General features: G+C 41.5%; 1 long non-coding RNA gene across 1 annotated transcript in view; it reads right to left on the bottom strand.

Annotated features, from left to right (window-relative positions):
• Positions 1-2,325: 2,325 nt before the first annotated feature.
• Positions 2,326-14,427, bottom strand: part of LOC142830511 (uncharacterized) — a 63,628-nt gene continuing 51,526 nt past the window's right edge. The window contains exon 3 of the long non-coding RNA XR_012905809.1: positions 2,326-2,488. This is a non-coding gene — a long non-coding RNA (uncharacterized LOC142830511). The remainder of the gene's footprint in view (positions 2,489-14,427) is intronic.

Here is a 14,427-nt window from a genome sequence, read left to right as displayed (position 1 = left end):
CAATACAATAAACTTAATGCAAAGTGAAAAAGTCTCAGAGGTAGCTGTGTTAGTCTGTAACTTTAAAAACAATGCGTTGTCTTGTGGTACCTTAGACACTAAAAAAAATAGAAAGAGAATCATGAGCTTTCGTGGGTAAAACCCACTTTATTAGATAAGCTCATCATCTAGTGAAGTGGGTTTTACCCACGAAAGCTCATAATACTACATATTTTTGTTAATCTCATAGGGTATGTCTACACTACCCCCCTAGTTCGAACTAGGGGGGTAATGTAGTCATTCGGAGTTGCAAATGAAGCCTGGGATTTGAATTTCCCGGGCTTCATTTGCATGATGCCGGCCGGTGCCATTTTTAATGCCGGCTAGTTCGGACCCCATGCCGCGCCGCTACACGCGGCACGGACTAGCTAGTTCGGATTAGGCTTCCTTTTCCGAACTAGCTGTATGCCTCGTTCCACCTCGTTCCACGAGGCGTACAGCTAGTTCGGAATAGGAAGCCTAATCCGAACTAGCTAGTCCGTGCTGTGTGTAGTCGCGCGACACAGGGTCCAAACTAGCCGGCATTTAAAAATGGCGCCGGCCGGCATCATGCAAATGAAGCCCGGGAAATTCAAATCCCGGGATTCATTTGCAACTCCGAATGACTACATTACCCCCCTAGTTCGAACTAGGGGGTAGTGTAGACATACCCTAACGTACCACAGGACTACTCATTTTTAATGCAAGAAACATCAGGTTTTTCTTGCTGCCATAAAAGCGGGCATGAACTCATAATTAGATAAAAAGCTCACACGTTTAAAAAGTGGCCTAGGAATGTGCAAGGGATTGTCTTGTTAGGAGCTGAATACTCTGGGGCTAAGGCTACACAGTAGCCTTCTCGTGGAAAAGCTTATGCAAATGAAGCTCAGCGTGGAATATCACCGCGCTTCATATGCATAATTAATGAGCAGCTGCTTTCGCACAAGCGCCTTTTGTGCAAAAAGGAGCTGTGTAGATGGCTACTTTTTGTGCAAAAACCCCCTCTTGTGCAAGAGCCGTTCTTCCTGGAAGCCTCTTGCTCATTTATTATGCAAATGAAGCACGGTGATATTTCATGCCGAGCTTCATTTGCATAAGCTTTTCCGCAAGAAGGCTACAGTGTCGCCGTAGCCTGGGTCAGGTTCTCACACATCTTACAGTGAGGTTTTTTGCACCCCAGGGATTTCTACCATTACTCAGCCTTCAGGTTTTTATCAGGGTACGCAGGTTTAATGATCACCAAGGATTCCACAAGAGTTGTGTGTGGGAACTGATGTGAGGGAGGCACTTAACCAGCATACTCACAATGGCCATAGCCAGACCTCCCACTTTGGGAACTATATTTCCTTGTCAGCTACCCAGCTGTAGTGAGGCTGTATTGATGCTGTGGCAACTTTTTACCACTTTACCTTCTGCCAAAGTTTACACTAGCATAAGTCACCATCAAGTCTGGGTGAATGTTGTTCACTGTGCATATTGCCAGTATTCTCCCTTAGTCTGTAAATAGATTACACAGATGGATAACGTAGGTTCCAATTTCTCTTGCTTCCTTGGTGGCTGACTTTTCTAGCATGGAAGTGAAGTAAAAGAAACATAGAATCATAAAATACTAGAACTGAAAGGGACCTCGAGAGGTCATCAAGTCCAGTTCCCTACCCTCATATGGGCCCAAGCACCGTCTGTCTAAGCTGCTCCTAAATATCTCCAGTGATGGAGATTCTACAACCTCCCTACACAATTTATTCCAGTGTTTAACCACTCTGACAGTTCGGAAATTTCTCTTAACGTCCAAACTAAACTTCCGTTGCTGCAGTTTAAGCCCATTGCTTCTTGTCCTATCATCAGATGCCAAGGAGAACAATTTTTCCCACTCCTCCCTGTGACACCCTTTTAGATACCTGAAAACCGCTATTATGTCCCTTCTCAGTCTTCTCTTTTCCAAACTAAACAAGCCTCATTCCTTCAGCCTTGCCTCAGAGCTCAGGTTTTCAAGACATTTAATCATTTTTGTTGCTCTTCCCTGGACCCTCTCCAATTTCTCCACATCTTTCTTAAAATATGGTGCCCAGAACTAGACACAATACTCCAACTGAGGCCTGATCAGCGCAGAGTAGAGTGGAAGAATGACTTCTCGTGTCTTGCTCACAACACTCCTGTTAATGCATCCCAGATGCAAGAAAAACAGACTGTGATTTAGAAATATATTTCAGGAGCAACATGGATGGTTAGAAGTGAACCCAGAGTATCTAATATTTGTGTAGGTTTAGGTGTAAACTGTAGAAGTGTTTCTTGGGGTTTTACCTCTGTGACTCTCATTGATCTTAATGAGAGTTGCAGGGCATCAACAAACGAATGCAAAGGACCAATGCTGACTTGTAAATCCAGACTCTTCTGTTCCTAGAAGGGGCTGAGAATACTTCAGAGACTGTCACTCATACCATCTTGCTCTGCAAGTGACTCTTCAGGCAAGCTGAGGAAGAGACAATGATGGATGTTAGAAGGAATCAGGTTAAAATCTCCACAGCTAGAAAGAGGGCTGCTGAGTTATGGGATGTGTAAAATTTTTAAAAATCGGAGGTATGGGGAATCTCCTTGGAGGGACAAACCCTCAAGGGATTAAAATATTAAGATAAGAACAATCACCTATTTTTGAAAATATTTTTCTTGAAGGGGCTATCTTCAAGGCTAGTAGTGTCACACGAGGAGGAAGAGACTCTCAAAGATCAATTGCCCCTAATATGAGTAGTGCAAAACAACTGTGTATGCGTTGGGGCTCTTTTTGGCATAATTGAACAGTACCAAAAGTCAAGCATATTTAAGGGATAATCTCTCCTGCTCTCTAGTATACAAAGCAATAAATGCCTGTTGAGATTGATTAATCACTGAGGCAGTGCCAAGAAGTTTAATTCATCTCAAAAGTCCTTTAGTATAAGTATACTGCAAGGCAGCAAGGATTATTGTTGTTATGCCACAAAACACACAACAAGAAAGGATAAAACAAATCTCTTTTCTCCATAGCAAAATACGAATATACTGTGCTTTTGCCTCCATCTCAAACCTACCCATAACACACAACTTCACAGCAGACAGATAACAACAGGAGGCCAATGAAGGGCCAATGAAATCTTTTGGCCAGTTTTTCAGCACCTTGCTCCTGATGTGGTTATTTACACCTTTGCAAGCAGACTGTAGATAGCTACTAAAATTGAAACATTTTGCAGCACATTGCACTCGCAAGTGTGAATGCAATGACTGCACCAGGTGCAAGGCAATGACAAATCAGGCCAATGATTATACACATCTGTCCCAGCATGCACTGGGCTCCATTATAACACCTCTATGAATAGTCTCCTTTTTTCTTGTTCCAAGATTCTGTTCAGGAACCAAATGGGATGTCCCCAGAATATGGTATACATTACAATAGTTTTAATGAAGTTCATGTCCAGCACTGGTAAAACTGATTTGTGATAGGAAACATTAATGAACTGTGTTTCCTACACTCAGTTCTCTTTCCTGCCTTCCTTTCTTTAGTGTGGGAGGTAGCTAGTAGAGCACTGATGGGAAGAGAAGGCATGGAAAAAGATCATTTATACTGTGGAATAGGACAGAATTCTTTTTAAAAAGCTTCACTGGGAAAGCCACATTCGTTTCCTGTCAACCTGTACAAACAACATCTGCCCCTTTCCCTCAGCACTAAACAAACTGTCTCTCTTGAGACCAATAGAGAAGGTCTTTCTAACATGTGACAAACACTGAACATGTGTGAATGAGTAGAGCTCTTCATGGATACAGAATGTGTATCTGCACCTGCATCTGTATCTGCAAAAAAGAACTGCGGATATCCACACCGATGTCTGCGGATATGGATCCCACAGATATAATGCAGTTATCTGCAGATTTTCAGGGTTCTAGATACAAAATTTGTATCTGCATCCATATCTGCAAAAATGAGTCGCAGATATCTGCATCCACAACCGCAGATTCAGATACCCACAGATATCTGTGGAGTTGAAAGGCTCTGTGAATAAGCCTCCATCATTTTTTGAGCAAATGAAGAGGGAACAGCAAAGCTGACTGAAGATAGGGAGCACACTGGGAATGAAATCAGATGCAGTGAAACCCCCTTGGAGGTAGTCAGGGAGCTAAGATGCAGAATTTGGCTAGAGAACCACAAAGTTCAGAGGCGTTCTGATCAAGGGTTTGGTTTGGCCTGTTGGTGCCAAGACACCAACAAGATGGGCACATTAGAGAGACTTAGCTAGATGGACAGATTAGAAATTAAATACAAGATTCGGATTGCATCTGGGTCATGTGAGTTTGGATGCTGGGGGCTCAGCTGATGTAAAATGAAATGGAACGAAAGCTCAAAATTGTTTAAATATGCCATTTTCAAGACAGTTTAATGTGAGGTTAATCAGCAGGGGGGAGGGACTTACACAATAAGTATCAATCATTATTAACTTTACTTGTGAAACCCCAACTTCTGTACACAATGACTGGAGTCTGCTCCCACAACTGCAGTGTTGGGCAATACTCCAAATTTAATACACACTCATGCACTCACAAACACACTCATAACACTGCTGGAATAAGTGGAAAAGCTGATCAGGCTGGTGCCCTGTATGCAGAATTCCCACTGAAGTCCAAGTTATTTCTGCACGAGGCCTGGTCCAATGCTCACTGAAGTCAGCAGAAAGTCTCCCATTGACATCAATGGGTATTGGACTGGGTCCAGGGACAGTTTTCAAGATTGAGCCCCAAATCAGTTAAAAACATGGATGGCCTAAAATCAAAAATATGTTTTTTATTTCTCTTTACATCTCAATTCCCCCAAAAAACCCCAACCCCAACCCCTTTAATAAAAGCTGTTAAATTATTAAATATATATTAATTATAATAGTAAAATACAAGATAATGTAAAATCAGGACAAGGAAATGTAAAGGAAGTCACAGTTGAAATCATAAACAAAACTAAATGTCTATTAAAGAAACAAAAATTATTATACATAGCTTCAAAACTGCTTCCTCCTTTCTCTTCAGGGTTCCTCCTTTGTGTTTTCTCCATTAACAATAAATGAGAACAAACCCTACCATTAATACAGAGTTTGCCATCCTCAACATCCTGAAGAAATATTCATTAATTAACTTTAAGACCACTGGTGAAATCTTGACATAATTCCCATTGACTTCAATGGGACTAAGATTTCATCCGCTGTCTTTGTATGAAGGGCGAAGAGCCTCATGAAAGAAGTCTTCACATAGGACCCAATCCTGCTCCACTGATATCAATGGGAAACTTTCTGCTGATCTCAGATTAAAAGGATCAGGCCCATAAAAGGGATAGAAAAAACAAGGGCACATAGGGTGTGTCTACACCGCACCCTGACCTCAAAATAAGCTATGCAATTTGCGCTACACAAATTGCATAGCTTATTTCAATCTCCTTTCAAAACAAGACGCTATTCCAAAACATCCCTTAACTCTCGTGCAGTGAGGTTTACAGGGACGTCAGAATAACAAGCCCGTTATATTTTGATATAACAGGCTTACTCTTAAGACGTGGAGGTATCCCGAAATAACTCCGCTGCATAGACGTAGCCATAAAGACCAATTAAACCGTTTCCCAAAACTTCAAGTGAAACTTAACTCCAAGCTTTATGGCCCCAATTCAGTAAAGCATCTGTAATCAGGAAAGCACGTAAGCACGTGCTTAATGTTAAATATGTGCACGTTTTCCTAAATAAGGATGGATTGAAGCACATACTAAATTTCTTTGCTGAATGAGGACCTATAATAGGTTAAAACGCGACAGCCAGTTATAAAATTGTGTACTATAAGCAAGCACATTTCTTGTATAGTATTACCACAACTTACCATATTATTAAAACCCTAGATGAACATACATGAAAGCATTTTAAAGTCAGTTTAATTTTTGCTTAGAGTCACTTTCACTTTCCGTTGCTTATTGTTATGTTAGTGTCATACCCTGCAGGGAAATGTTTACTTGTTCAAAAACAACTAATTTTACTGGAATGTTTTTTAAATCATCGGAATAACAATCTTAGGTATATAAAGTGTTTGTTGTTATTAAACAAACTATAGATTTGGGCCCATATTTAAATTGAAAATCGAATTTAACTCTTGTGTGAGATGTGATTTATTTTCATTCCACTTCCATGCATCTCAGGATCTGGGCTATGATTCTTTTGTTGCTCTATCATAGTCCTAAGCATCAAATTGGAAACTTTATTGCCTATTACCTAAGAGCAGGTTAGAAAGGCATCTATCAGGGATGTTTTAGATTGTGCTTGGGCCTGTCGTGAGGGCAGAGGAATGGACTTGTTGACCTCTTGAGGTCCCTTCCAGTTCTAGTATTCTATGGTTCTATACACACTAATGGGAATGTGTTTATTGGTGTATATCAGGGGTACTCTACATGCGGCCCGTGGGCTGCATGCAGCCCACAACCTATTTGTTTGCAGCCCGTGGTGAGGTTTGGGTTTATGTGGGCCTCAACATGTGGCCCACAGGAGGGATCGTTTGAACATGGCTCCACTGGGAACACGCTTCACAACGGCGAGTCAATATAACGGTCTTCTGTTGAAATGCGTTTTAGTAGTTAAATTCCTGGACTGTCATTGCTCATTAAAAGTGCTATCATATGGGTGAAAATTGGGTAAATATAACATTTTATTAATATCAGCAGAACTGTCTTAAATGGGCCCTGCATGTTGTGTAGTCTTGCCTTAATCTTTGTATTCATGCCTGTCAGTACGAAAGAAGCTATTTGAATATATTTGTATGTATATTTGCATGTATATGCAACCACACTTAAGTTGCGGCCCTTGGCATGTGCTGTGAGTATCATTGTGGCCCCTGGGGCTTCCAAATTTGAGTAGCTCTGGCGTATATGATGGACAGTATCCACATTCCAATAAAGGCTTGTAATATAGATGTACACTATATTATTTCAGAATAACGTCAGTTACTCCAAAATAACACTGCTGTGTAGACATAGCCTTATAGACTAATGGATGTCTTTGGGCACAAGCGTTCATGAGTAAAAACCACTTCGACAGCTGCATGGAGTCATAGATTATGCTTGTTTGTTGGTGCATAGTCTTAGAGGAGAATCCCAGCCTTCCTTGTCTCTTTTTTTAAAGGAAGACTTACGTTTGTGGAGAAAAGCTAGAAAATGTGCCCCGAGTTCAGCCAAGGACGTCAAACACCACATGCCGAATAAAAAAGAACCCCAAGTGTATTTTTATCTGTGATTTCAAGCAGCCAATTTCTTTTTTGGGAGAGTGGGGGACTGATTCATCAGTTTTGAATGCTTGGGGTTGGCAGCACAGTAATGTAAGTTGACAGTGTCTCCCCTATGTCCAGGAGCACAGACAGAGACCAGGTTCCTACAAAAGACTTGAAACTGCGTCCTCATCCTGCCACATCCATGTTCTCATGCTGGGATGCTGCCCCCACCACTAACATCTGCGCCTTTGCATTGGAATCCCACCTGCCCCATTGCTAACATCCATGTCTTTGCGCTGGGACGCCCTGCCCCAACCTGGGGTAACCAAAAGCAAAACCCATCCCACCCCTGGTTGCAATAGCGCATCAGCTTGGATAGCTCCCTGGCTAGGGCGGTTTGCATCACAGCAGGGCCAGCCAGCATGACCCCCTGGAGCAAGCAGCACCTTCTGTGGTCAGAATTATGTGGGCTCTGGGGACCTGGGTGCTGCTGGGAGCGATGTGCAAGGGTGGGTCCCTGTGCAGCACCTGCTCCTTCCCACTCCCACCCTCACCCCAGGGTCTGGCAGCCGCGTGAGCCAGATTAAATAATTTTTTCAATATATTTCACGGGCTGGATTGGGAAAGTGCTTGGGCTGCAGATGGCCCCTCGGGCAGGAGTTTGAGACTCCTGATACAGACTAACATGCATTAACTTTAACACTTCTTTATTGTAATGCAGCAGACTTCACGACTGCACATGCACTGACAAAAACTAGAGCTTCCCCCAGCTCAATCACATATCACTCAGTAGCATTGCCAGGAACTGTAGTTTTTCATTTATTTTGTTGAAAAATATATGTTGGAAACAGCAACGTGCCCATTATCATGTTTTTAAGTATTTTCCATATGAACATATACGTTTGAATGAAAATTAACCAAAAGCCATCTTGAAAGTAAGATTACTTTCCACTACATTCCATGAATATGACTTAGCAGTGTTGGATTAATAACTTTCCCTTTTATTAATAAGGGTTAATGATAAATTAAACATGAACCTGTGTGTTTAAAGGAATGACAGTGTGGTTGTAGGAATATATAACAGTATAATTATAGGAATATTATATTCACAATTTCAAAACCAAAGTGTGCAGTGAAAAGACTTGCTCTAAGTGGGTGTATTCACTGGCATAATACAAAGTACATTAAAAGATTAATTAGATTGAAAGCTATCTAAAGACTTGATCCAGTGCCATTAAAATCTTTGAAGAATTTGCTGCCATAACAATAGTCTTGTCTGACTTCCTGTACATTTGAGGCCACAGTACCTCATCCATCCACTCTTGTAACAAACCCTTAACCTCTGGCTGAGTTACTGAAGTCAACAAATCATGGTTTAAACACTTCAATTGAGAGAGAATTCACAATTTACACCAGTTTAAACTTGCAAGTGACCCATGTCTCATGCTGCAGGGGAAAGGGAAAAAACCCAGGAGTCTCTGCCTTTCTGACCTGCCTTCCTGACTCCAAATATGGTGATCAATTAGATCCTGAACATGTGCGCAAGACCCATCAGCCAGACACCTGGGAAAGAATTAACCCAGCGCCCTCCCTATCCAGTGTCCCATCACCAGCCATTGAAGATATTTCTTGCTAGTGGTGGCAGATCAGCTACCCGCTGTTGTAGGCAGTCTCATCATACTATCCTTTCCATAAACTTCTGTCTAAAGCCAGATAATTCCCCCCCCCCCACTGATCACCTTGAAAAACTGTTTCAGAACTTTACTCCTTTGTAAACCTATGCTTCATTTCAAGACTAATCATGTTGATGACCAGTTTATATCCATTTGGTTTTGTACCCATATTTGTGCTTAACTTCTTTGCCTCCCTGGTATTTATCCCTGTGATGTATTTATGGAGAGCAATCATATCTCTTCTTAGCCTCCTTTTGTTTAGGTTAAACAAAATCTTTAAATGTTTGAGTCTTCTCTTCTCCGTTTGATTTTTCAGTTCTCTGATCATTCTAGGAGCTCTTCTCTGCACCTGTTGCTGTTTGAATTCATCTTTCTTAAACATGCGAGACCAGAATTGCAGACAGTAGTCCATATGATGTCTCATCAGTGCCTCATATAGTGGTACTAACACTTCCTTGTGTCTACTGGAAATATATTGGCTGAGAGATCCTTGTACTACATTAGCATGTTTCACAACATCTCACATTGGCAGCTCAAGCTACAAACCCAGGTCTTTTTCCTTCTCTGTCACTTTTAATTGGTATGTCCCCAGGTTACAGCAAAAGTTCTTGTTGTTAGTTACTAACTGCATGACCTTGTACTTTGCACGATTACATTTCATTCCATTCCATTACTCCAGTTTACAAGACCATCCACATCTTCTTGTATGATTTAGGTTAAGACTTTGTCTCAGTTGTATTTAGTAAAAGTCACAGACAAGTCACAGGCAATAAACAAAAATTCATAGGAGCTCATGACCTGTCTGTGACCTTTACTAAAAATAACCCAGTGGGAGAGGGGTGAGTAGGAAGGGGGAGGAATGACAGCTGGAGCCACATTGGGGGAGTGACTCTCAGGCTGTGCCCCACAGCCTCAGGAGTTGGATAGGGGAGGATCCAGCCTTGGATATAGCCATGGGGGGAGTTGGAGTGCACAGCCCTAGCTCCAGCCCCAGTCAAAGCCACAGGGTGGGGGAGGGGTGGTCGACAGCTTTGGCTGCAGCAATGGAGACACATACACCGCCACAACTGCAGCCGCTGAATCCTGAGGCTGAAGAACTCACGGAGGTCTGGGAAACCTATGGAATCTGTGACTTCCATAGCCTCTGTGATTAAATCATATCCCTATACAGGCCTGCTAACGGGATCATTGAGGGGGTGGAGAAGGCAGTTGTCCTGGGGCTCAGTGATTCAAAGGGGTCTGGGGCTCTTAGCTACCATCACGGCTACTGCAGCAGCGTCATCATCTGGAACCCTGGGCCATTTAAATCGCTGCCAGAATGCCATGCTGCATACTTGGTGCAGTGCTAAGGGCTGCCTGGGAGCTGGTGTGGTGCACTCCAGGAGGTGCTCAGGACTGGGTGCTCCACCCCTTCCAGGAACAGGAACCACCTCCCTCCTTTGCCCAGGAGTCCGGAGGCTGGCAGTACGTTTTCAGGGTCCAACTCTCTTTGGCTTTTGGCAGTTCTCACTTTATCTCACACTTTCTGACTTCCAAGTAGTGCTGGATTAAGGCATAAACTAACGAAGATGCAGTTTAGGGATTCACAGTAGGAGTGGCCTCTAAAAAAGAAAAAAACCTGATTCCATTTCCATTTTTTTCAAAATTGGTTGATAAATAAAGATTCTAAACACAGACATTTTCATGCAAATACGACAAAATACTCACATCTGGCTACACAAATATACTTACACTACACTAATAGTTCATTATTGACAGGTGGGAGGCTATGAAAAAGGAAACTATGATTGCACTTCTAAAATTAGTATTTCTTTGAGTAAGTCTGTGATCAGTCAGTCTCCTAAGACAGCAGTTTGTTGGCTAGCTGCTACGGGTAAAATTCTGACATTGATTATTTATTTAAATAAGTCATGAAGGCAATCTCATTGCCGATAATATCAGGAAAAATGTGAAGTGAGAGATGGCAGTGTCGTGAAGCCCTCCTGCCAAGCTCATATTCATATGAGACTCGTTCTAGGAGTGACATCACGTAGCTTATCTCCCTTGACTGGTAATAGCCAGAAGGTCACCATCTTCTGTTTACAGTCCAGTACGCTCAATCATATAGTGCCTTCATTCCTGTTTTTCTTCATTTTCTTAAGAATTAACATGCTCTTTCTTCTTTTTCTCTGCACATACATACAACTATATATTTTAGTGTGCATGTCATTTTCTGCTTCATGCACTATCCATACATCACATGACTCAGTTTGCAGGTGATCATATTATGGATTTGAGTCGAGTGAATCCTGAGGAGGATAAACTTAACAACAAATAGTCTTGCAGCACCTTAGAGTCTAACAAAGCATGTAGACGGTATCATGAGCTTCTGTGGGCACAACCAACTTCTTCAGATGAATGGAGTTATTAAAGGTCCAGTTTCTAAATAAAAAAAAAAGTGTGCTGGCTCCCACTGTCAGTTTCCAGGACTTTCACTGTATTTTTATAAAATGGCAAAAGAAAAATTCCAATAATTCATTGTTTCATAGCAAAAATTAAATCAGAATAAACATTCATAAATATACTTTATATATGGTTTGGATAAACTGTATTTTCCTAACAAAATTAATCAAACTTTTTTTCACCAATTCATATGAAGGAAGGATAATTTTCCCTTTTTGTGTAAAATATATATCTATCTTTCATCTATATATCATCTCTTGTTTTCTTATAAGTACATCAAGTTTTCATGTTTATATATTCAATGTCCTTTCTGTGAAAATAATAAATTATTTTTATGGCATGGGGACTCTTACACTTAACATAATTTAGGGCCTCAGAATGTCATAATACAACCCTGCCTTGAAGAGGTGGCTCTCCTTGCTGATCCGCCCTATCTTCCATTCCTTGTAGACTTTCTGTTTTCTCTGAATCATGTTTAGCACCCCTTTCCTGCTATTTTTTTCTCCCTTGCTTGGAATGCAGCCTTCTGCAACTTTGCTTTAAAGTAATTCCAAGACTCTTCCTCATTCAGATCTTTGAGTTCTTCAGTCCAGTTCATTTCCTTAACTAATTCCCTTAATTTTTTAAAGTTAGCCTTTTGAAATCAACGACTCTTGTTTCAGTTCTATTTTTTTTATTATTATTTTAACTGAATTAGCTCATGAGCACTCAAACCAATGTTGTCCTCTACAGCCTGTTCTTCGATGATGTCTTCATTACTCACCAATGTCAAATCTAAAATGGCATTACCTCTTGTTGGTTCAGCAACTATTTGGTGAAGAAACCTGTCAGCTATCACATACTGGAAAATCTGGACCCTATTGTTATTAGTTGCCTTTGTCTGCCAGTGTTTACCTGGGGAGTTAAAGTCTCCCACAATCACATAGATCCCAGTATAGTTTTTAATTATATAAATACTAAAGATGTTTCTATCCACATACAAATTGGATCCTGGTGGTTTGTAGCCTACCCCTGTACTATATCAGGGGGAACCTCTACAGGTTGAACCTCTCTGGTCCAGGACACTCTCTGGCAGGACCATGGATGTTGCTGGACCAGAGAGCCCTGGGATTCTGGAGGCAGGGAGACAGCAAGCCCAGCATCCCAGGGCTGGCCACAGAGCCCAGCAGTGTCTCCAGGACAAAGGAACTCAGTGCCAGTGGAACCCAAGTCACGACTATGGCTATGTCTACACTATACTGCTCTTCCAGAAAAAGCTACGCAAATTGCAAACCACAATTTGAGTAGCTTTTTCCTCCTCTTATTTCGGAAGAGGCTTTACCGACATTTGGCCCATCTACACTGGGCCAAATGTCGGAAAAAACTCCTTTTTCAGAACATCCTTTCTTCCTCATAAAACGAGGTTTACAGGGATGCTGAAAAAGCGCATCTGCTCTTCTGAAAAAAATTTCGGAAGAGCAGACGCATTCCCTGGATGCAGCAGAGTTTTTCTGGGATACCTCCGGAATTCCGGAAAAACTCTGCAGTGTAGACATAGCCTACTAGTTCACCGTGTTTCTATTATTCTTATAACAACAGGTTTCAGTTCCTGCACCACTAATTCTAGTTCCTCCATTTAGTTGTTCAGGCTCCTTGCATTGATATGCAAAGTTCTTAATTGTTGCTTCTTGACTTCACCCACATTCCTTGTCCAGTTGGGTACAGTCATTCTACTGACAATATCACCTATTTGCTGGTATTGGCACTATTCTTCCTCTCGATGTCCATTCTCCTACCCACTGCTGTTCCTTTCTCTACTGCTTTCTTACTTTCTTACTTGTTTTTCTTCCCTTTCAATGGTAAAATCAGGCGTGGAGATTACATGCGATCTCCCAACTGTTTCCCAGAGTTCCTAGTTTACAGCTCTTTTAATTAGTTGTGCCAGTATCCATCCCAGAAGTCCCACCTCCCTACTCAGGTGGAGTCAATCCCCTGAGAACGGTCCTTTGTCTATGAATGATTCCTAGTGGTCAAACGTCCCTTAACCCTCCTTTTAGCACTTCTGTCAGAGCCATCTGTTGATCATCATAATCTAGTCTTACCTTTGTTCTCTTCCTGTAGGGACAGGTAGAATCCCACTCCTCTGTTTGCTGGGTCACATACCACTGTGCCTGTATGTCTGGCTGCTTTTATAGGACCCCTAATCAGGGAAGCCCTGCCTCTTAACCAGGGAAATCCCACTCCTTAATTAGGACTTTACTTCACAGCACACTGCCTCTACCACAGTAATGGGCAACTTGCATCCCCTGGGCTGCATGCGACTCATCAGGGTAACCTTGCTGCAGGCAGTGAAACATTTTGATGACATCAATCATTTGCAAGCACCACCCAGCGGCTCCCAGTAACTGTGGTTCTCTGTTCCCAACCAATCGGAGCTGTGGGGGGGGGGGGGGGGAGCAGCACCTGCAGGCAAAGGAGTCCCAGGGACCTATCTGCTTCTTCCTACCACCCTTATAGCACCAGTAAAAATAATAATAACATTTTGTATAAACATTTATAAAAATAATAATACAAGATCACTATTTTTGGAGCAGAAAAGATACCTTTCACAATTAATTAAATGTCCTTTTGCTTATTTAATTGGATACCTATGTGTTGTGCATCTGGGAAAGAAGCACTTCAATTTCTGTCAATCTAAAAATGCAGACATTTGCTGCTTAAAAATAAGTACTGTTAAAAGAAAAGTCTGAAAAATTACAGATTCATCTCTTTTAATCATTTGTGTGAGGGAGTGTGAATGGGTGAGTTTTGAAGTAGATTTCAAATTCTCTTCATCTTTCATTGAACACTTGGCAGTAATCAATATCAAAAGACTTTTTCCTGTTAAATTAATCAGAAGTCGTTAAGTTGTAGGTAACACATATTTTTGAGGCTAAGCTCAAAATTAACATGAATACTTTTGAAAAGGATGTTCTTTTTCATCATGTCAAATTAATATAACATACTTTTCATTTGTGCATAAGGCCAATGAAAGACATCATTACTGAATTCAACTCTCAAATAATTT

The sequence above is a fragment of the Pelodiscus sinensis genome, chromosome 8 (genome assembly GCF_049634645.1).
Source record: "Pelodiscus sinensis isolate JC-2024 chromosome 8, ASM4963464v1, whole genome shotgun sequence".
Classification (NCBI taxonomy): domain Eukaryota; kingdom Metazoa; phylum Chordata; order Testudines; family Trionychidae; genus Pelodiscus; species Pelodiscus sinensis.
The sequence above is the reverse complement of the archived record's forward strand: the minus strand, read 5'-3'. Positions and strand labels throughout refer to the sequence as shown.